The following is a 19,901-nucleotide window of genomic DNA, read 5'->3' on the forward strand; positions in this document are numbered from 1 at the left end:
TGTCCAGGGAAGGACTGGAGGGGACCCCCAGCGCTCTGGGCTGGCTGACAAGCTGGGGATCGCTCACACGCTGGGCTCGCTGCTCTCCGAGAGCGTTTCCAGCCCTGCTGGTGCCGCGATTCCCCTCGGCCGAGGCGCGCTGCCCGCAGGCGCCGGCGGCTCCCCCGCCCGTGCGGAACTACAGCTCCCGGCCGGCACCGCTCGCCGGCCCGCCGGGGGATGCCGGGCGCCGTAGTTGCAGCCGCCTGCTGAAAGTTCCCCACGGCATCGGCGGGGGGCCCTTGCCGGAGCTCCCCGGCGTGGCCCAGCGCCCTGCCGGCCCGGGATGGATGTGCGGGCGGCCGCAGGGCCCGGCGCCCGCGGGGTAAGGGCGCTGCGCGGGTGAGGGCGCGGCCGCGGGGCGAGGCCGGCGGCCGGCGCGGGGAAAGGCCGGCGCTGTCCCCTCGAGCACCGCCCGGGACGGGCCCCCCGAGGCGGGGCAGGGCTGCCGGGTGTTCCCGCTGCCCTCACGGGCATCTCCTCCTCCTTCCCCGGGCGGTGTGGGGCGGTGCCGGGGCTCAGCCCGCGCCGGTGGTGGCTGTGGGGAGGCGGCGGGGCTCGGGGGCTGGGGGAGCCGTCCCTGCTCCTCTGTCCGGCCCCTCCCCGGCTCCGCTGTCAGGCCCAGGTGGGGCCGGGGATGTTTTGTCACCCTCGGGCTCTTCCCCTGCCGCCAGGGATGGTCCCTGCTCTGCCCTTCTCCTCCCGCACCTGCCTCAGCTCTGAATTTAACAGAAATATCTCCAAATCCTCCTGCTTTGATCTCCGGGAGAGCAAATTTGGAGGGTGGTAATCCCGAAAGGGTTAAAAGCTTTGCGTCCGTGCCTTGGTTCGGCGGTCCCCAGTACGGGCATTGTGGATTTCATTCACAGACTGAGTCAGGCAGGGCCATAAATATTCACCGTGACTTCTGCCACATGGTCTGAGCTGGTCAAACCCCTCAATTCCCGGATACTTTTTGGGGAAGGTGAGGGCTGGAAAACCAAATCTTTATTGTGGAAGAGCTGTGGTGGACACAGGAGCTGTGGTGATGTTGAACACCCATTGCTTTTCTGGGTGCTGGCACCAGCCAAGGGCTGGCTGCACCAGGTGGGAGAGCCCAGCACTTCCATATTTCAGACTCCTGGGGGCTGAAATAATTTGAAGCTGAAATTTCAGACTTCTCACAACATCCACACCCCAACTCTGGCATCCTCACCTGCACTCTCCCATCATAATATGGATAAAGAAGATCTCCACTCTGTTTTCAGGTTAAAATTTTCAGCAACACACCTCTGATAAATGATTCTTAATTCAGCCCCAATGCAGTATAAAATAGAAAATTCCATTTTAGTTCATTTTTCATTTTTATTCCACTTTCTAATGATATTTTTTCATTAAGCATCTAATCACATCCTTGCATTTCTCATCAGTAAGGCTCAAGGTGCTTTACAGAAGAGGGAAAAATATGATTATTCCAATTATCCTTATTAAGGCTTAGGTTTTGGGCAGCTTTTGCAGATAATACAGGCCATAAATAATTAAAAGTACAATCTAATTAGCAGAAATCCCCAGTTGTAAACTGAAGTGCCACACTGAAGAAGGCAGTGTGTTACAAGGCATGGCCTTGTAACCTAATCTCCCTGATCAGAACAGTATCCCATTAATGCACAAATCTCCCCTCTCCTGACCTGTGTGCTCCTGGGACAGGTAATTCCATGTGCAGGATCCAAGGGGAGGGAGTCTCAGTGACCAAAAAGCAGCTTGGAGAGTGTTCTGTTGAAGTTCCTTGGCATTTGAATAAAGGTCTTGTGTTTACCAAAATATCCAGCCTGAGCAGGGTTGGGCATAGAACTGATGGAGTATTTTAGCAGAAATAGGGTTCAGAAATAAGAAGCATTGCTCAAACTGGAGTCCAGAAGATACAAAAAAAGGCTGTGGCCTGGACCCAGTTCATCCATGTCCTAAACAGAATTCTCACCTGAAACTTGCTCTGAGCTCTTTGTCAAATTTCAAAAGTTGGACATGGGCTTTTCTGTTTGGGAATTTGGTTTGCTTGTGCTGAGCTAGGTCTGTGTATCCCGACACCTGCTGTCCTGCTGGGGGCTGGCTCCATCAGGATCACTGTTTATCCACATAACTCAGCAGCAGGACTACGTGGATGAAGTCCTTGTTCTCATTCCAAGTACCTGCTGTCACATCTGAGTTATTCTGTGGGAATGTTTTTGCTCTGATCTGTGCTTACCCAGCTCTCAGCAATGACCTAATTGCAACCTTCTCGTTAGGCAGAGAAATTTCTGAGTTTGGCTTTGCAGTTCACCTTCTCAGCAAGTAAATCTTTGCTCTGTAACACCACCTACCATCACTTGAGCCCAGTGTTCATGAGGGATGGTGAGGCTGATGGGGGCAGTGAGTGTCTCTACAACAGCTTCTCCCACTGTAGCATTGCAGTGTCTAACTCAGAGCAGGTGTAGACTATGCAGTCAATGAAAATTCCTGAGTCTGGTGATCTCTAGAGCTTTCTACCACTAAAGGAACTGCACCTGTGTTAGTCTGATGTTGTGTAATTTCCTTGTAAGTTGGTGATATAAGAGCAGCTACAAATAAAGCTGAAAAAGCCCAGACTGCCTTTCTGCCTAAGCCTGATGTGGCTTAATCTTGGCCAAGTTGGTGTAATTTTCAAATGTAACTCAAAGGGATGCTGATTGCAAGTTACATTGAAATGGGTCCTAAAGTTCCTCAGGGTCTTGGGCAGACCTGTATCTTGATATATTTGTGCTGTAATGTCTTCATTTGTGTTGTGTTGTCAGTCTCATTGCTGGAAGCTCTGAGAGTGAGGCATGGCTGGAGCTCCCAGGAATGCTGGTGCTACTGGGATGAGCTGCACCTGCAGAGATGAGGAAACTGGGAATGCAGACATTTTGAGCAGCAGAATGAGGGAGGGTTAGGGGGGAAAATAGAAAAGTCAGGAATAAAAACAACCACCACCAGGTTGTGGGTGATGATGGGTTCCCTGAGAACATTCTCGTGTGCTGCTGAGGAGAGGGAGAAGAGAAGCGCTTTCCTGGAGAAGTGCATTTCCACACAATGAAGCCTTTGGTTTCTGCCCTTGCACATTTGTAGAGCACTCACATCTTTCTTTGTCTAACCCCAGGAGAAATTCCCATTTTCTTTCATTTTCCAGTGTTTGGAAGGAGATGAGGCACTGTTGGGCTCCTTTATTAACTTCACCTGTGGGAAGCTCCACAGGTGTAAATCCCTGGATTTCCCAGTCCTGCCACCCAGGAGGTGTTTGTGGAGGTTCCTGCACAGGGAGGGTTTGATGCTGTCCCAGTCCTGTGACTCTTAATCCTGCCTTGCTTTGAAGTCTGAAACTCAGGAGTCTGCATTAATGATCAAGGGGCAGAGCTGAACACAGAATTCCTATGGCACAAAGGTAAAGGTGTGGGTAGGAATGTGGGAAGGAAATATTTAAGAGCAGCCTGGCATGTATAGTTAATAATATTAAAAAAGTAATCATGTTAATGTCCTATAGGTGCTCAGGTTCTCGAGGCTTTGAGCATCTTCTCATCCCTTGTAGGTCACTTGTCTCTGGCTGGATCCTGTCATGTGCACAACATTAAATTCCTTGAAGGGCAGAAAACTTCAGCTTTGAAAACTCTTGTCCTTCTCTGCAGTGGGAAACTTGCTCTGCCCCCTTAGGCAGGAATGTCTGTTCCTCATGCAGTGTTTCAGAGCTGTGCTTGGCATTTGGCTGTCACTCTGTCCCACTCTGCCAAGTGTCAGTGATCCCTGAATGCTTTAAAAGTTCCTTGGGACTCTCAGCAAATGTGAAGCTCTTCTAAATTTGAGATCTGTCAGGAGCAGAATGCATTAGAACAATTATTTCTGACTTTGACTTACAACTGTGTTAAAACTCACTTATTTTTACCACAGAGTGTGTTCTTTTTAGGGCTGTGAGCTGTTTCTCTAATGCAGGAGCTATTCTTCCCAGTTTTTACTTCATAAAGGAATATAGTCAAAAGGGCTGTATATCTCTACACATAATATCCAGATATATACAGCATTGTGAAGTCTTGTGTATTTTTTTTGTTAACACGGAATTTCTTTATGTATTTAACAACTATAGTGTAAATGAATATTTATGGAGGTGTCTGAGGTTTTTGGGTCAGCTGTGTCAGGTAAAAATTTGATCCAAATCCCAGGGGAAAAACCCCACCTCTGACATTGCATTCCCTTCTTGTCCCCAGGGAATTACAAAACCAAAATATTTTAAGCCATTGAACGTGCACTGAGCTTTAGTTCATTAGCTAGGAAGGAGCAGGATGTCTTTCCACAGCTACATTCAACAGTGAAGAACAAAAAGCTACCTTGAAAAATGGCCTTTGGGAAGCAGATGGCAGAAGCCAAGAAACTTGAGCTCTTTGCTAATGAATACTCTGTCCTTAACATTGTCTCTTTTGTTTCCCACACTTCCATGAGCTGCACATGGATTCAACTTGCCAATTTTTAACCCTTCTTCCTGATGCCTGATCCGAGCACAGTTTGGCAGCTGGGGCAGCTGGCGCTGAGGTTTTTGCTGCCTCTTTGTCCCTGTGCAAGCTCTGGCTCAGGTGTGTGAGGCAGCCCAGGAGACATGGCTTGGGTGCATCCTGGGGAGAGGGAATCAAAGCTTTTCCAGCTTCCTGGCAAAGGGTGGAACAGAGGCAGGGCTGGGAGCAGGTTTGCTTTGATGAAAACACAGCAGCATTCCCACTGTGGCTCCCGTTGGGGAAGGTGTTGGAGCTGGGCTAAGACTTTTTTAAGGAGAGCTGTTTTTCTTGGCATAGCCCAAAATTTGATGGAAAGTCAGGGTGGAGCCAAGGGATTTGGCATTATGGGAATTCTCACACCAGCTTGTCTTTGTGTGGCAGCACCAGAGAAGTGCTTTCTGCTGAGAGAAGCATTTCCATCAGATGTTTATTTGAGACAGTGACATTTATTCCAGTGAGTGATGATTGCCCAGAGTAAATGCAGTTCTTAGTAATGACTGTGTTGTTTCCAAAAGCATAGCTAGCTCCTAGAGTTGCTGTTTGCTAAATTGTTAGGGACCTAATTAATCATCAATTTAAAACAAAAATGGCATTTCATATCAAGAACATAATGCACTTTCATCCCTCATTTTTCTCTTGATAACTGTTGAACAAAGATCACCAGCAGAGAGTGCTGGTGCTCTTCCAGAATGTGGCAGCAGCTTTTGAAAATGATGGTAAAATCTAATCAGACTTTTTTCCATAATTCTATTTTTAGTTTTTCATTTACATGAAAATGAAATGTTAATCAATTACCTGTAACTTGATATCTTGCTCTCTCTAATTATCAGTCTTTTGTAGCTTACTACAGGGAAAAGATTGCTTTTAGGAGCACATCTATGTATTCATAAAAATTCTAATTGGCACTTTTTGAAGAAGTTGTTTAAGAGAAATGAATCTATTTTATTTCAATATGTTTTTTGTACCTAACATATTTTTCTCCTTTCATTTCTCATCTTTAATTTCGTGTTCAGAACAAGCTGGTTACAGTACAGCTTCTCTGTAGCAGGGGAAGATGGTTCTGCTCCTGCAATTAGCAGAGCTCTTGCTTGCACATGGCACTCAGTGTTTCACTGGGACCATGCCTCTACCCTTCCCAGGCACTGCAAGGTTTCTCCCAGCCAGAGATTGCTGTTGGTTGAGCCTCTTTAATTTCTCACTTTTGAGTCTGCTTCTGACTTCAGCATTAAAAATGAGTTGCAAGAGCTTTAAATCAAAGAGCACCCCCTGTCCCCCATGCCTGTGGTATTTATCAATACAGCTGCACCATTTTAAGGCCTGGAGGCTTTGAAGAGGTTGGGTTTTTGGTATCAAATCAGCCATGGTTGTCCCCTCTTAGCTTTATGGTCATTGAAATATCAGGATTAGCAAGTCTGGTTTTTGCTGCAGGATCTGCTGTACATCTTGTTCACTTGTAATTTCACACAATCTTTAGTCCTTGAGAGCACACAAATACTGAGCTGAAGTTCAGTGCCTCCATGCCTTACTCTTACAGTTCACTCTGCTCCAAATCCACTGGAAGTTGAGGGAATCTTTCAATTAATTCCAGCAGATTTTAAAGACACCTCTCTTTTTAAGGAGATTTGAGAGGTGAGAGTGCAGAGAAGCAAGGGAGTGGTCAACTTTCCTACATTAAATTTGTTAACATATAATAGACATCAGCTAAAGGCTTACAGGTCCATCTTTGGGAGAAGAACAGTGTTTTGTAAGGAAATCACTTTGTCCAGACTAACCTTATTTTGCCCAAACTACATTTAACTGCAGGGCACTGAGGTGTGAATGTGTTTAGGGCAAAGCTGCAACATTTGTTTTTCCATAGTTGGGAGTTGTTTACCACTCTCCTGGATACACAGCTCTCTTCTGCAGTTCTGCCCAGAGAGGGGCCAAGGTTCAGCAGTTAGAATAATTCTCCTTACAGGTGGTACCTGATTAATCACCTCACGGGTGACATGTCACTGCTGACCTCTATATTACGTTTCACTGTGGTAAGCTGGTCCTTTTCTCCCCCTTCCTTGCAGGCCTTTTCTTCACCCCAGGAACCACGCTGCACTTGAGTTACAATCCATTAGAGGCACCTCCCAGACTGACAGACTTTTAAAACTCTCACACGCAGCAGCATGAAAAATCTTAGATGAGCTGGGGCTGTGTTACAGTGTAAATCACAGGAGAGACAGGACATGAAGTTGGCTTTGCAGAGGTTTCTGTATCGATTACTTCCCTCCCAGAAGTTATGTGGCCATCAAAGTTTATTGTGTAGAATTGGTAAAATAATACACTTGTATAGAAAGACACAGCAGTTACTTAGTGAAGGCCAGAGGAATAAGTAGTGTATAACTGTTCCTGCTTGTGTGTTTTGAGAATAGAACTTTTCTAGCAATTCCACGCATGTCAAGTTTGATGGTGGTAATTTCTGGTGCTCTTGATCTGTGAATAGCTGTTCTTGCCATCTTGGTGAGTAATAACTCATGTAGTTCATGCCTCGATCCCTCATCTGTCTGATTCCCTTTCCATTCATAAATCGTACTTGCTCTCTGGCCATACCCAACACAGGACCCAAGGGTGCCTTCCAGGCCTTGGTGCAGCTCAGGGCTGCATGTGGCAGCAGCACCAAATCCTCTGCAAATGACTCAAAGATGGCCATGGCCACCCTGAAGGTGCTGGGTGCTAAAACCAGGTGGTGAAAGAGCAGCAAAAGCTGCAGTACTGCATGTCTGAGCTCACTACATGTGGGCAGCAAGGCAAGGCCTCTGCAAGTGCAGACTGAACTCCCAGCCTGACTTTGGACCAACCACTCAACCTTCTGGTACCTTGGTGCTTTCTCCACACATTTCTTGTGATTTTTACAAGGCTTTGAAATCTTTTAGTCTTGTTTTGATCTGTATTCCCAAACATGTGGTGTTGGTTCGCTTACTTCCTTTTATTCGATGAGTATCTGTCAAACACACCTGGCAGTGCCCAAGGCCAGGCTGGACAGGGCTTGGAGCAACTTGGGATGGTGGAAGGTATCCATGCCCAAGGCAGGGGGTGGAATGAGGTGAGCTTTGAGGTCCCTTCCAACCAAAAACATTCTGGGATTCTGTCTTTGTCTTCTATGACAAGAAATACACTCTCCCTTTTCAGAAATTCCTGTTCCTTGCTCCTGCTCACATTCCTGGCAAACATCCTCAGTTCCTCTTCTTAGGTTTTTTCCTGTTTCTTTGTATTACTGTCTGTTTACTGTAGGGTCATTATTTTGCCCAATAATGTATTTTATAGACAAAGAACCCCTCGCTTTGGTGGGGACGTCCTGTCTGGCCCCAAGAGCTAAATGCCGCTTCTGAGCCCTGCTAACACTTTATTTTTATGTGCAAGAAGAAAAGCTCTGTTAAACTGGCCCGAGATCAGAGATGCAGGGAAATGAATTGAGGGCCCTGTGCAGTGTGCTGAGTGGATGCTGAGCTGAGCTGTGTCTGTACAGGAGGGATAATATCAGCAGCTTCCTGAGCTCCAGCTGCTGCGGACAAAGGGCGCCTGAGTTACAGCCGTTCCTGGAGCGAGGAACTTTAAGATGGAGGAATTTTAAAGAATGTGAAGGACAACCTCTCAAAAAATTGTAGGTGGAGCAACTCTAGGTTTTCCTAAGCCTGAGATTTATTCTCCTACTTTGAATTCGTTGCTGTTGTAGTGCTTATCTTTTGTGCTTTTTAGCACAACCACCGTGACCTTTGTGTGATTGCATAAATTGGCCCGAGCACGCTGGAACAGTTATTAGGAACCCCTTTCTTGTGTTGTTTCCTGAATTCCCACATTGTGGCGTGATGTGTGTATGGAAACTGCTCGCTTCCTCCGCTGGCAGCCGTTCAGATGCGTTCTGGAGCTCCTGAGCACCGGCCTGGGCGGGGAGCTGGGTGAAGGGAGGATACAGGGGGAGAGTGCTTGAAGGAAGAGAGTTTGGATTTGATGCAGCTTTGTTCTTTTGCAGTCCCGATAAGGCTGGTATCTCCACTTGTGTGGGTTGAACACGAGCAGTGCTCCTGGAATAGGCAGCAGAGGAGCCGAGGTTAACACGCCTCGGGCAAGGCTCGCTGCTCCCCAGTGCCTGCATGAAGCAATGCTTGTGCTTTCCTGATGACTCTGCCTCCTCTCTTTACTCCCATATTTTCTTTGAGCATGTGGGAGGGAGACAGGATGTGTGACTGAAGCACAGTTTATAACTCTTTCCCTCGCTCTAGCTGTGCTAATTTCCCTTACAACGCTGCCCCACAGCATCCAGCAAATGTTGCCTTCAGTAGCTGCTTCTCCACTGCCTGTTTTTTTTTCCTTTGGCGTTTCAAACTGTAAGGTTATGGGATGTTAATGAGCTGTTTACATGTGTTTCTGCATTTCTTCCATTAAAACATTCCAGTGAATGAATGTTGGTTAAGAGGGGGGAAAAAAATAGATGTTTATAGATGCTGCATTTGGGATTTCTGTAATTTGACTTCCTGAATTTTTGGCCAAGTCTTTCTTTTCAATGTTAACATTTGGGAATGTTGGAAAGGATTTATTTGCTCAGAGTGATTAAAAGGTAAATGGCTGAATCGTGCCATCTCTCCTCACATGAAGGCCAAATTTCACAGTGCAAGGATTTGACGTGTGGCCAGTTTTTGCACTTTCAGGTTTTTTTTTGGAAGCTGGTGGCATCTTAGCCTCAAACCTTACCAAATTGGTACTGCTTAGTGGGCTTCATATTTGCATGATCAGGCTTTATGCATTAAATCAGCTGTGGACACACCGTGACAGCTGCATTCAGTTTTCTGTTTCGCTCTTTTTTTGAAATTACGAGGTAATGACCAGGAGCCAAGTGGAAGCTGTCACTGGGAGATTGTCCTCCTCTGGAGTTCAGGACAGGAATGGCCTCGCTGGGGGAGGATTCCAGTGCTCCCTATGCAAAAGCTGGAGGAGGAGGGATTGTGAGAAAGGCAGAGTAGATTGTTTGTACACAAATAAGTCCCTACTGAAGGACCAGTTTGTTATCTCTGGGCCTTGTTTAGACTGGGGCTTTGCCCTGATTACAGGGATGGGGTGAGGAGAAGTTGGTGTTGCTTAGCCCATTTCAGAACAAGAGCTTTGCCTCTCTGGTGCAAAGACTGGTTCCACTGCAGAGCTGACTGTGTTACTGCCATTACTAATCCTCTGTTAGATCTTCCAAAGCAAGACTGCCTTAAGTATTCCTTTTTAGCAGCATTTTGGGATCCTTTTACGGGCTTTTGAATGGGGTCACATGCACAAAGGTGGTGAGTCCATGCTTTGCTGTAAAGGTTGTGGAATGTTTAAAGATAAACTGTTTTAGGAGTTGAAATTCCACACATTGATTCCAGGCACTAAAGCCTTCAGCAAAAGCCACCTCTGAATGTGGCCACCATCTTTTATCATGTGATAAAGTGCTGAAACACAGCAAAATCAGAATTGTATTTGAGGAGAACTGAAATGTCTTCAGTCTCACCTTTTCACACTGACCATTATTTCCAGCTGTGGCAGAGTAGTAGAGGTCTGTGGATATTGCCTATTTGGATAGCCTAAGCTTTGGAAGATCACTTGATACACATTTTGGTTTTAAGTAGAACATTATATTCAGGGATCTCCTTTAATACCCTGCCTATATGCGGTTGGTCATGATCAGTTCTTGCCTCGCTTTCATTTATTTTCAGCATTTGGCCAGCAAAAAGGGGGGTGAGTCCTGGGCTGGTGTACGCTGCTATAAACCCATTTCAGTCCAGTGGCTTGGCAGGTTGGTTTGGTGGGGCTGACTCCTGTAGGTGCTTCCAGAGCTGCCCAGGTGGCTCCTCCTGCAGAGGGACCAGGGCTGTCCTGGGGGGCACCGGGCACAGCATCACCAGCCAGGCCAGGGAGGGGATTGTCCTGCTGTGCTGTGCTGTGCTCTGCACCGTGGTGTTCTCACCTCAGATGTTTTGAGCCGTTTTGGGTGCCACGATATAAAAAAAGATTTGAAGCTTTTAGAAGAGTGTACAAAGGAGGCCACGAGGACAGGGAAAGGTCTAGATGGAAACTCTTGTGAGGACTGGCCGAGGTCACTTGGTGTGTTCAACCTCGTTGTGTCTTTAACATCCTCCCAGGGGCACTGGAGGGGCAGCTCCGATCTCTCTCTCTGTGAGCACGGACAGGAGCCCAGGGAACGGCTGGGGCTGTGTCAGGGAGCCTTAGGTTGGGAATTCGGGGAAGGTTCTTGCCCCGGTGGGTGCTGGGGCACTGCCCAGGCTCCCCAGAGAACGGGCACAGCCCCAAGAGCTCCCGGAGGGGGGTGAGTCCTGGGCTGGTGTACGCTGCTATAAACCCATTTCAGTCCAGTGGCTTGGCAGGTTGGTTTGGTGGGGCTGACTCCTGTAGGTGCTTCCAGAGCTGCCCAAGTGGCTCCTCCTGCAGAGGGACCAGGGCTGTCCTGGGGGGCACCGGGCACAGCATCACCAGCCAGGCCGGGGAGGGGATTGTCACAGCCCCAAGAGCTCCAGGAGCGTTTGGACGCCGCTCCGGGCACAGGGTGGGCTTGTTGGGGTGCGTGTGCGGGGCCAGGACCCGCAGCGCTGCTCCCCGCGGTCGGGCCGCTCCGTGTGTCCGTGTGTCCGCACACAATAGCAGCGGCAGCGGCAGCGGGCGGGCGGAGCGGAGCGGGGGCGGTGCCGCGGGCGGGCGGGGCGGGCCCGGGGGCGGCGGCGCTTCCTGCCCGCCCCGGCCCAGCGCTCCCGCGGGCCGCCCGCGCCCTCAGCAGCGGAAGGAGGCGGAGGAGGGAGCCCAGCAGCCCGTGCCGCCCGTACTGCCCGCTCCGTGCCGCCCGGCCCGGCCCCGCTCCGCCGCCGCGCACAGGTAACCGGAGGAGCAGCGAGCGCAGCCCAGCCCAGCCCAGCCCGGCCGGGCGCGATGCCGCGGGCCGCCCTTCGCTGCCGGGGCCGCGGGCGCTGCTACTGCCCCGGGCGGCGCTGCCACTGACAGCCCAGCTGCCACCGCCGGACGCGGACTTTCCCCTCTTTGTGTTTATTCTGCCGCTCTGAGGTACCGCTATCCTCCTCCCAGCGACCGCCGGCAGGTCCTGGCTGACTCGGGGATTTTTTTTTTTTACCCCCCTTCCAGCTCGATTGCCTGTTCTGAAAGTATATTTATTTTTAATAAAAAGTCGAGCCACAAATCCAGTTCGTATCACATTCCCCGTACTGTGGAGTCCGGTTTATTTCTGCGGTTAAAAAAGTTTACTCCCCCTCCTCCAGTTTTATTGACACTGAGGATGAAGAAGGATTTGCAAATGAAAGCGCCTTGAAATACAGCATCTTTTGGAGAGAGCTCTGCAGTTCTCCAGCCCGTTAAATCTCGAATTCCACCCTTTGCCCCTGCTGAATCCACTGTTCTGCCCTTTACTCTCTGGGGTAAAAAACCAAACAACAACAACAAAAACCCGAGAGGAAAAAGAATACCTTTGGCAGCAGGGAAGCTTTGTGTGACTGACCCAACGAGCTACAAGTGTCCAGTTTCTGAAAAGAAGAAAACCCTTTTGTCTTCAGCAGATCAGTAGGTAAGAGATGTGCTTATGCTGCAAGGGACTCTGCATTCTTTCTCCAGCCTTAACCTGGGAGTTAGACTGGCTCTCTTCTCTGTCAGCTTTTGTCCATCACTTCTCTCTCCTGTAAAGTTTGCTTTTCATCTTGCAAAAGAAAAAAAAGAACAAAATACGCTCATCCACCTATATCACCAGTGGTAGTAAATTGCCAAAACGAATAGTGATGTACTTGTGTGTAATTGGATTGAGTAAAACACGGTGGAAGTCGCTGAAGTGGGTTTGTGTCAGGCTGTGTTTGAAAGCAGCCGTTTCTTGTGGTGCTCCTTTCTTTTGAGAAAATAATTGCAGTCATTGTGCTTGTAATCCACGTGTTGAGATTGTCTTTGCTGGTCGTGCTGCACAGAGGAGCATCTCTGTGCATTTCTGTATCACACGTGCAAACAGGGCTGCAAGGATGGGCTGATTTCTTGTTTCACACTGGAATTTGTTTTACATTAAGTGCTTTACTGCTGTGTCACAAGGTGCAAAAGTGTTGCACCCATAATTAGCAGCCTGAACAGATTATTGAACATGGTCAGGAGCACGCTTGGCACTGCGCACAGTGAATATGAGGGGATGTTTTCTTTGTTTTGAGATTTTTTTTTCTTCCCGAAGTAAGACTGAAAACGCAGCAGGGACATGTGCACATAATAACTGGATGGAGGCCCAGTCTCTGTGCAGGGAAACATATTTTGCAGAATACTCCTTTCTGTAGGGGCCAAGTGCTGAGTGTGTCCTGGTTTGCAACTGATAAGTGAATGTCTCATTTTCCTTCTCCCCCAGCTCTATACCCACATTCCTCCTTCCTTCTTTGCTAGGAGGCATTTCTGCAAGGGGGAAGGACCTTTGGAATTTTGTGTGGCTGCTAGTGGGACTCCTTGTGTCAGGGAAGATTGTATTGTTCCCTGTGGAATCACACAGCATCCCCCAGCAGGAGGAACTGCCTGTTCATGTGGTGAAACCAGGCTTGACATTGAGCTCTTCCCCGCTGCGTGGGTTTTTCCTGTGGATGATACAGGAAATGCTACATATTGGTCTGTCCTACTCCCTGTTCCTCTTTCTTTTTTTAAGGTTTTTTTTTTTTTCCCTTCCTCTTCCCTGGAGGGATTTGTGTGGGAAAAGAAGGTGGAATAGGTGGGGCAGCAAGGCAGGGTGCTGTGAGCTGCTGGAGCCTCAGACCTGGGGGTGCCTCAGTCTCTGCTGAGGTGCAGCAGCCAGTGGGGCAAGTGGCTGACCAGGATCCCTCCTGGGGCAGAGGACAGGGGCTTGGTTTTGGCTGCTGTCTCACGTTTTTCTGCTTGACTGTTTCAGGGCACTGAGCCTTTTCTGCCACATCGGGGTAGGAACACTGGAGCTGTGTTCTGGAGTTTTCCCTACGCCCTCGTGCTGCTCCTGTGTGAGCCATGGGCAGCATCACGTTGGTTTTTCAGGGCTGCTGTGAAAACATGATCCCTACCATCAGGCCCATGACCCTGTTAAATCTCTGGGTCAGACTTTCACCAGGGTTACCTCAGTGAGTGCTCCTCGAGGGAGCAGGGTCACAGGCTGACCCTGGAAAAATCTGTGCTGTAGTTGAAGTTGCAGGTTCATCTGGGACACCTGGTCTCCCTCTCTTTTACTTCCAGGACACTTATTTGCAACATAACCCCATCCTTCAAAGATTCCCGCGAGCCAGAAAGACAACGTAGAATGGTTTATTTTTCTTGAGGAAAGGGTGGGATTTCCAGATGGAGGGAATGGGGTGCCTGCCTGCTCATCCCACAAGTGCTTTGCCTTTTGGATTCTTTTGGATTTGGTTTTGCAGGCAGTGCTGACTGCCCTGGGGAGGGGGCTGGAGGCAGAAGGGAGCTGGGCAGAGGGGCCATGTGGTGGGCTGTGATCTTGGAGTTTGCCATGACACTTGAATTCCAGTTGTGCTGGCTGGGTAATGTGCTGACAGCATGGTTCATCACCCTGCTCCTGGTGACACAAACCATCAGATTGTGCCATAAAGGTGGGACAAGCAAAGCATTCCCCTTTCCCAGAGCACACTTTGGACTAATGCTTTGTGGCATAGAGTGCCACAGCTGGGCCACAAGGTTTTCATATGCCTGATACAAATGTATAAAAATTCTCTGTGGCCTCTAATACAGCTCAAAGGGCAGCTGATTTAGACGTGCCTGAGTGTTGAGGTCAGGAGATCACATTCCATAGGTTACTAGATGAAAGTGCTTCAAGAGGGTATAGCATAAATATTTGATTCATGTAGAAGGGATTGGTGCAAATCCCTTTGTTCCTTCCCCAAAGATATTCTGGAGGAAAAGCACTGTTAGGAGGGAAAAAAAACCAACAACAGAAAACTTGTAACTTCTTTGTGCTGGAGGAAGTTGGATGGTAACATAGTGTATTATTGCTGAATTCCACTAAAATTCTTCTCGTGGGATGCATGGTTTTTGGAGAACTCTGAAGGGAACTAATGTTTTAAAGTGTAAAATTACTCATAATGCATGGGCTCTTGAGGTTGGGTTTAACATTGTATGCAAACATTGCCAGCTGGTGGGGATCTTTTGGGATAAATAAGAACTGTATTTGCACAAGAAGGCTTGAATGATGCATTTCAGATGCATCCTGATTAGCATAAGCCATTCACTTTGCAAAAGAATAGCCAGAATCCCAGAAGTGGAGATAATTTAATAGTTCTCTTGTTCTCTTTAGTCTGTCTTGCATCAGCAGACTGACCAATCTTTTTGTTTATTTAGAAATAAGGTTGCATTGCTTTGCTGCCACATTTTGCTAACCATGACAGTGAAATGGAGAATTTGCAACCCCCAAGTTCTCAGAGCATAAATGCTTCTCCCACTTCTTGCCCTTCCTTTTGTTTCCAGTTGAGTGTAATGTGATTTATAATTTTTTTGGTGGTTATTTTGATAGAACAACTTGCACCATTTAATTCTCCCTAGGGCTCAGCACAATGATGCCTTGCTCCATGGCTGGGGCTCACTGTCACTGCAATGAGCAAACAGCTCAAGGAACATTTGAGCTCATTAAAGCTTAATTTTCTTAATGTGGAGTAAAATATGAACTTGGTTTAGATTGTTGTATTAATGTATACGCAGGAATAGGTCTTCAGTTTTAGAATTATCAACAGTCCAAGAGTGTGTTAATGTATAAATACTTCTGGCAGTGAAAGAATTTGTGTGTTTTCACCCCCCTTGTGGGGCAGAGCTCCTTGTGCACTTTTTGTTTCATTCTTACTAGTGGCTTTTAAAGAGCTGCAGACCTCTGACCTGCAGGGAAGACAAAACCCAGTATAATAAAGTTCTTACAAGTTTAGAGTATGCATTAAACTAAAACCTGGCTCCAAACACCTGTAAATGATGAGATTCTCTGTTTGGTGCAGAATATGTTGTGTGCTGGGCTCTGTTGTGAATTAAAAAGAAAATGATGACCTTGTTCTTGGCAAAAGATTCTTGGATTAATGGATGTTCCCACTTTGGGCTGAAGTGTAAATGCTTTCAGAATAAAGTAAGATGCCTGTTTTCCCCTATCTGGCTGTTGTTGCACATTCCCACATTTCAAGGTATTTTCAGACACTCACTTTTGAAGAAGTCCTCTCAAAGGGTTCCTAATCAAAGCAGCCTTATGTATTTTTTTCCCCTTCTTGCTATTGTGGACAATATAGTGGGAGTGGAATGTCCTTGGTTGCCAATGTTTGCTGCTAGGTGTCCCCCTTCCATGGAGACCAAGTGTTTATAAAAGTGTGAGAACAGCCATTCTTCAGGATTGGCAATCAGGTCCAGGCTCTCTTTCTCCTCTTCTGTCCACTGAAATACAAGAGGACTTGGTTCCTCATAGAAGTGTTCCAAACTGCTTGTTGCTGGGCTTATACACTTGCAGGAAGCACTGGAGGATTTGTCAAAGTGATTTAGTCCATTGTGTTGAATCTGGGCCACAACCCATTTCTCTAAGCTCATTCCTTTCAGGAATTCTTTGCTTTTCTTACTTTCTGATGAGTAGGTACTTTCTAGGTTAGGCTTCCACATACCCTGCTACCTGATTTTCTCTCTGCACGTGCCCCATATGTGGCAGCAGCATCATATTGTAGACTTAAATCATTGTCTTTTATGAAAGAGCAGGCACCTACCTGCCCTGTGAGTCCAGTTTGGCTGCAGCAATTGTTAAACCCTTTTATACAGGAGAGAGTACATTCCCAAGCAGCTCTGGAATGTAGTGCTGGCCACAGGAAGAACTTCATGCTGCAGCCTCCATGGCCATACCTTCAGCCTTTCCAAAAGCATTTGGTCCATGCTTTGGACAGATCTGATACTGGAACTGTGTCCATGTGAAAGGAATGGGCTGTATGAGAACTCTAAAGTCAGCAAATATCCAAATCTTGCATATTACCTGCTCCAGAGCAGCCTTGAAATGTTTTCTTCAGGACAGGAAAAAGATCCAACAGCTTTGGGGAAAAATAGTGTGAAGTTGTTCCTAGGAGCAATAATTTTTTAAACATGCAATATAGTCTTTTCTTACTTGCCTACTTTGCCTGTAAGTGAAAGGAATTTTTCATGGTTGATGGAATTTCTGTTTACATGGACACTTGGATGTCATTTTAAAAGTAAGAATAGATTTAAAACATACCTGTGTATAAATGGCCACTCAGGGCAAACCAGGCATTTGTTGTCAGCAAGAGCTTGGTGCATGAGGAGTGAATAGGAATAGAAAATGAAATATGAATTAAAAAAAAAACCAAACCCTGAGAACAGAATTCAAAGGCCTGTGGAAACAAACCCCTCAAAGCTTTGAAATCCTGCCTTAGCAGAGTGGAGAGGTTTGTGTGAGGAGCTCAGCCTAGGTGCATGAGGAACGTGTGTTGGAGTCTCCCTGGGATGGAGCTGTGGGTCCCTGGTGCTGGATGTGTCATCCTTGTCCTGGGCAGCTCCCACAGGGCTTGGCTGGCCCTGGAGAAGTGAGGGCTCCCTCCTGTTCCCAAGGGCTGAGTGTCTCCTCTGGTCCTGGCAGGCACTCTGCATTCCTGGTCCTGCAGAAGGGCTTCTCAGATAAATGCTGCCATTCAGACTTGCTGCTTTTTTACTTTCTCGTCCTCTCTGAGAATGACTCTTGTCTAGTTTGGTTGTGTCTCAGCTTAAAATAACTTTTTTTTTTTTTTTTTAATACGAAATGTTTGAAATTCCTGGGGAGTTTGGAGAGGTCTTTGGTCATTTTCCTTGGTAACCACTGTTGGGCTAAGGCTCATCAGTATTGGTCACAATACAGAACCAGACTTTGTGTAAATGACAGAAAAGTTCTCTGATCCAATAAAATTGGTTTTTAAAGGCTTATTTGTATTAGCAAAGCACTTACAGTGTCCAATTGTAGACCAAGATGTTGTTGAACAGTTCTCTTATATGAATGTTTATGAATTAAGCCAGTTTAGGATTTTGTTTAATGAATTAATTAGCATTTGTAAGACCTTGTCTAAGAGTTGTGTCACAGTAATATTTTCTTAAAATGTTTTGTGTCTCTACAGAACTTGTTTTTTGAAAGAATTACTTAATATATTAGGATTATTTACTGTAACCCTCAAGGAAAGTAATTCCACATTTCAGTGACTTTGTTCCCATCAGGGTTTGGTGGACTTTTCCTGCTGTTCTAATTTGGGTGGTTCTGTATTCAGCTGAAACAAATTTGATTGCTTCATACTGGGGCTAGCCTGTCTTGTTGTGGGGCTTGGGAAAATATATCTTCCTTGTTTTCCCATTGTCTTTTTGAAAAGAAACAAAGCTGAAACCTCCTCTGTATTTTTGGAGAGCCAGAACTTAAAACCAGTGTGAGATGGCATCCCTGCCTGTGCTGGGGGGTTGGAACAAGATGGGTTTTAATGTTCCTTCCAACCCAGAGCAGTCTGGGACCCTGGGATAGCCTGTGGAGGTGGTAATCTGGAATTTTCTGGAGTCATCCCAGCTGAGTGCTGATATTTGTGCTGGGTAAAAACAAATTTGGAGCACTTTTTACTGTAAATGATGAAGGTTGAAGAGACCAAGAGCCATTACATAGCCTGTTCCACCCTTCCTTTGGGTAAGATCAGGGATCTGTGGAGAGCAGGCACAAAAGAGCACTCCAAAGTTACATGAGAAAGAGCAGCTTTTGCTCTTGTCGAGCTGGGATTGGGTGTGGAGCACTTGGATCTTCTTTAGAAAAGAAAAAGTTATAAAAAAAGCTTAGCACTGCTGGGGGGAAGAGTGGATTTAGCATGTGCTGAAAGCCCAGTGGATTTCTGATTTGGGGAGCAGGGCTGGCAACAGGAACTGTGCGTGGGACACTGCTGGGCCCATCCCCTGCTGCTCAGGGGTTTGAGGGGAGCTTCCATGGGGCACTCTCAAAAGGCTGGGATGGAGGGCAGGGCCGAGGGTGGTGTTGGGGGGAGGCAAACTGCAGGATGTGTTCCCTTGGGAGCCCAGGACAGCAGCTTTTCCTGCCTGGAGAGGCCCTGGCACTGCATTCCTCAGGCAGGGGAGAGCTGAGTGCATTTCCTGCACAAGCCCTGCTGGCATTGACTGAGCTCTCAGGGGGAGCAGGGAGGGTTAATCCCCTTGGATTTGTGCTCCACCTTGGAGCTGTGTGTTACCTCTGCTTTCTGTGCACTCAGTCAAGTTCATTTTGTTCATTTGGGCTCTAAATCTTTAACTATTTTTCTGCAGCTGCTGAGGATCCTTTGCAGAAGTATCTTCTCCAGCTGTAGAAAACACTCAGAGGGTTCCTCTGCCTTCTGTTTGCACAAGTCCTGGGGTGCCAACATCCCTGATCCATTTAGGCAGGATCTGTGCTTGCTGCTACTACAGAAAATCTTCCTAGCAGTGATGAACTTTCTATTAACAAGGCAGAAGTCGTGGTGGTGTGGTTTGCACGAGGTTTCCTAAGCAATACACCTAAAACCAATTATTTCCTACTGTAACTGCATCTGTTTTAGAGTGGTTGCTGGAATACTCACATTAAAAGAAATCAATTCCCTGAGTGACACAGTTGTGGCAACAAACACATCAGTATAGGCCAAGGCTTAGCCAGTCACCACTGTGCTAAAATGAATGGAGTAATATCTTCCTCCCAGTGTGGTGGTGAGGCTCAATTAATCATCTTATAGGTAATTAAAGGTTTTTTACAAGGTGCACATGAAAAGCCCAGGTGGTTATGATAAAAGACCAACACCAAAACCACTTTTATAACATCCTTGCTGTCTAAAAATGCAGTGGGCTGGATCTTCTGTAGGGTTTTGGTTTTAATTCATATTTTTAACCCATGGCACCCACTGAGAACTCTCAGTGGTGTTGGGCTGTCCCAGTACTGCACTGGGTTTGTGCCCTTCCTTGGGCCACACCATCTCTGGCTGATAACTGGCAATTTATCTGTATTTTAGCTGTTTCTTTTTCTAAAGGAAACAAAAAGCAGACCTGAGACCAAAGGAGGGGGCATTCCTGCTGATTTCTGGATTCTGTGGTTAGTCCCTTTAAATTCTGTGAAACAGCATTCTGAAATAAGAAGAGCTCCTCCATATGGGGGCTTAAAATAGTTGAAATTGTGGTATTGGTAGAAAAAGCCAGAAAATTCCATGCTAAAGTTAGGCCATAGTGGTTGTTTTCTTCTCTGCATCCTCCTCCACCTACGTTTTTTATTTGTGTCAACTTATGATATAAATTTTCAGGATGTCACAACTGACATATAAGGAAAAACTACCTTAAGGTGGCACAAAATGCATATATCTCTTTGAGGATCAT

At 47.0% G+C, this 19,901-nt stretch overlaps 1 protein-coding gene across 2 annotated transcripts in view; it reads left to right on the top strand.

The window, feature by feature from the left end:
- The first annotated feature begins 254 nt into the window (after positions 1-254).
- Positions 255-19,901, top strand: part of AMOT (angiomotin) — a 63,023-nt gene continuing 43,376 nt past the window's right edge. The window contains exon 1 of one of the 2 annotated variants that reach the window (XM_036401955.2): positions 255-364. The gene's annotated coding sequence lies outside the window, so the exon portion shown is untranslated. Of the gene's footprint in view, positions 365-11,309; positions 12,127-19,901 lie in introns of those variants that run through there. The other variant, XM_036401954.2, reaches the window with a different exon arrangement.

Source organism: Molothrus ater, chromosome 14 (assembly GCF_012460135.2).
Source record: "Molothrus ater isolate BHLD 08-10-18 breed brown headed cowbird chromosome 14, BPBGC_Mater_1.1, whole genome shotgun sequence".
NCBI lineage: Eukaryota > Metazoa > Chordata > Aves > Passeriformes > Icteridae > Molothrus > Molothrus ater.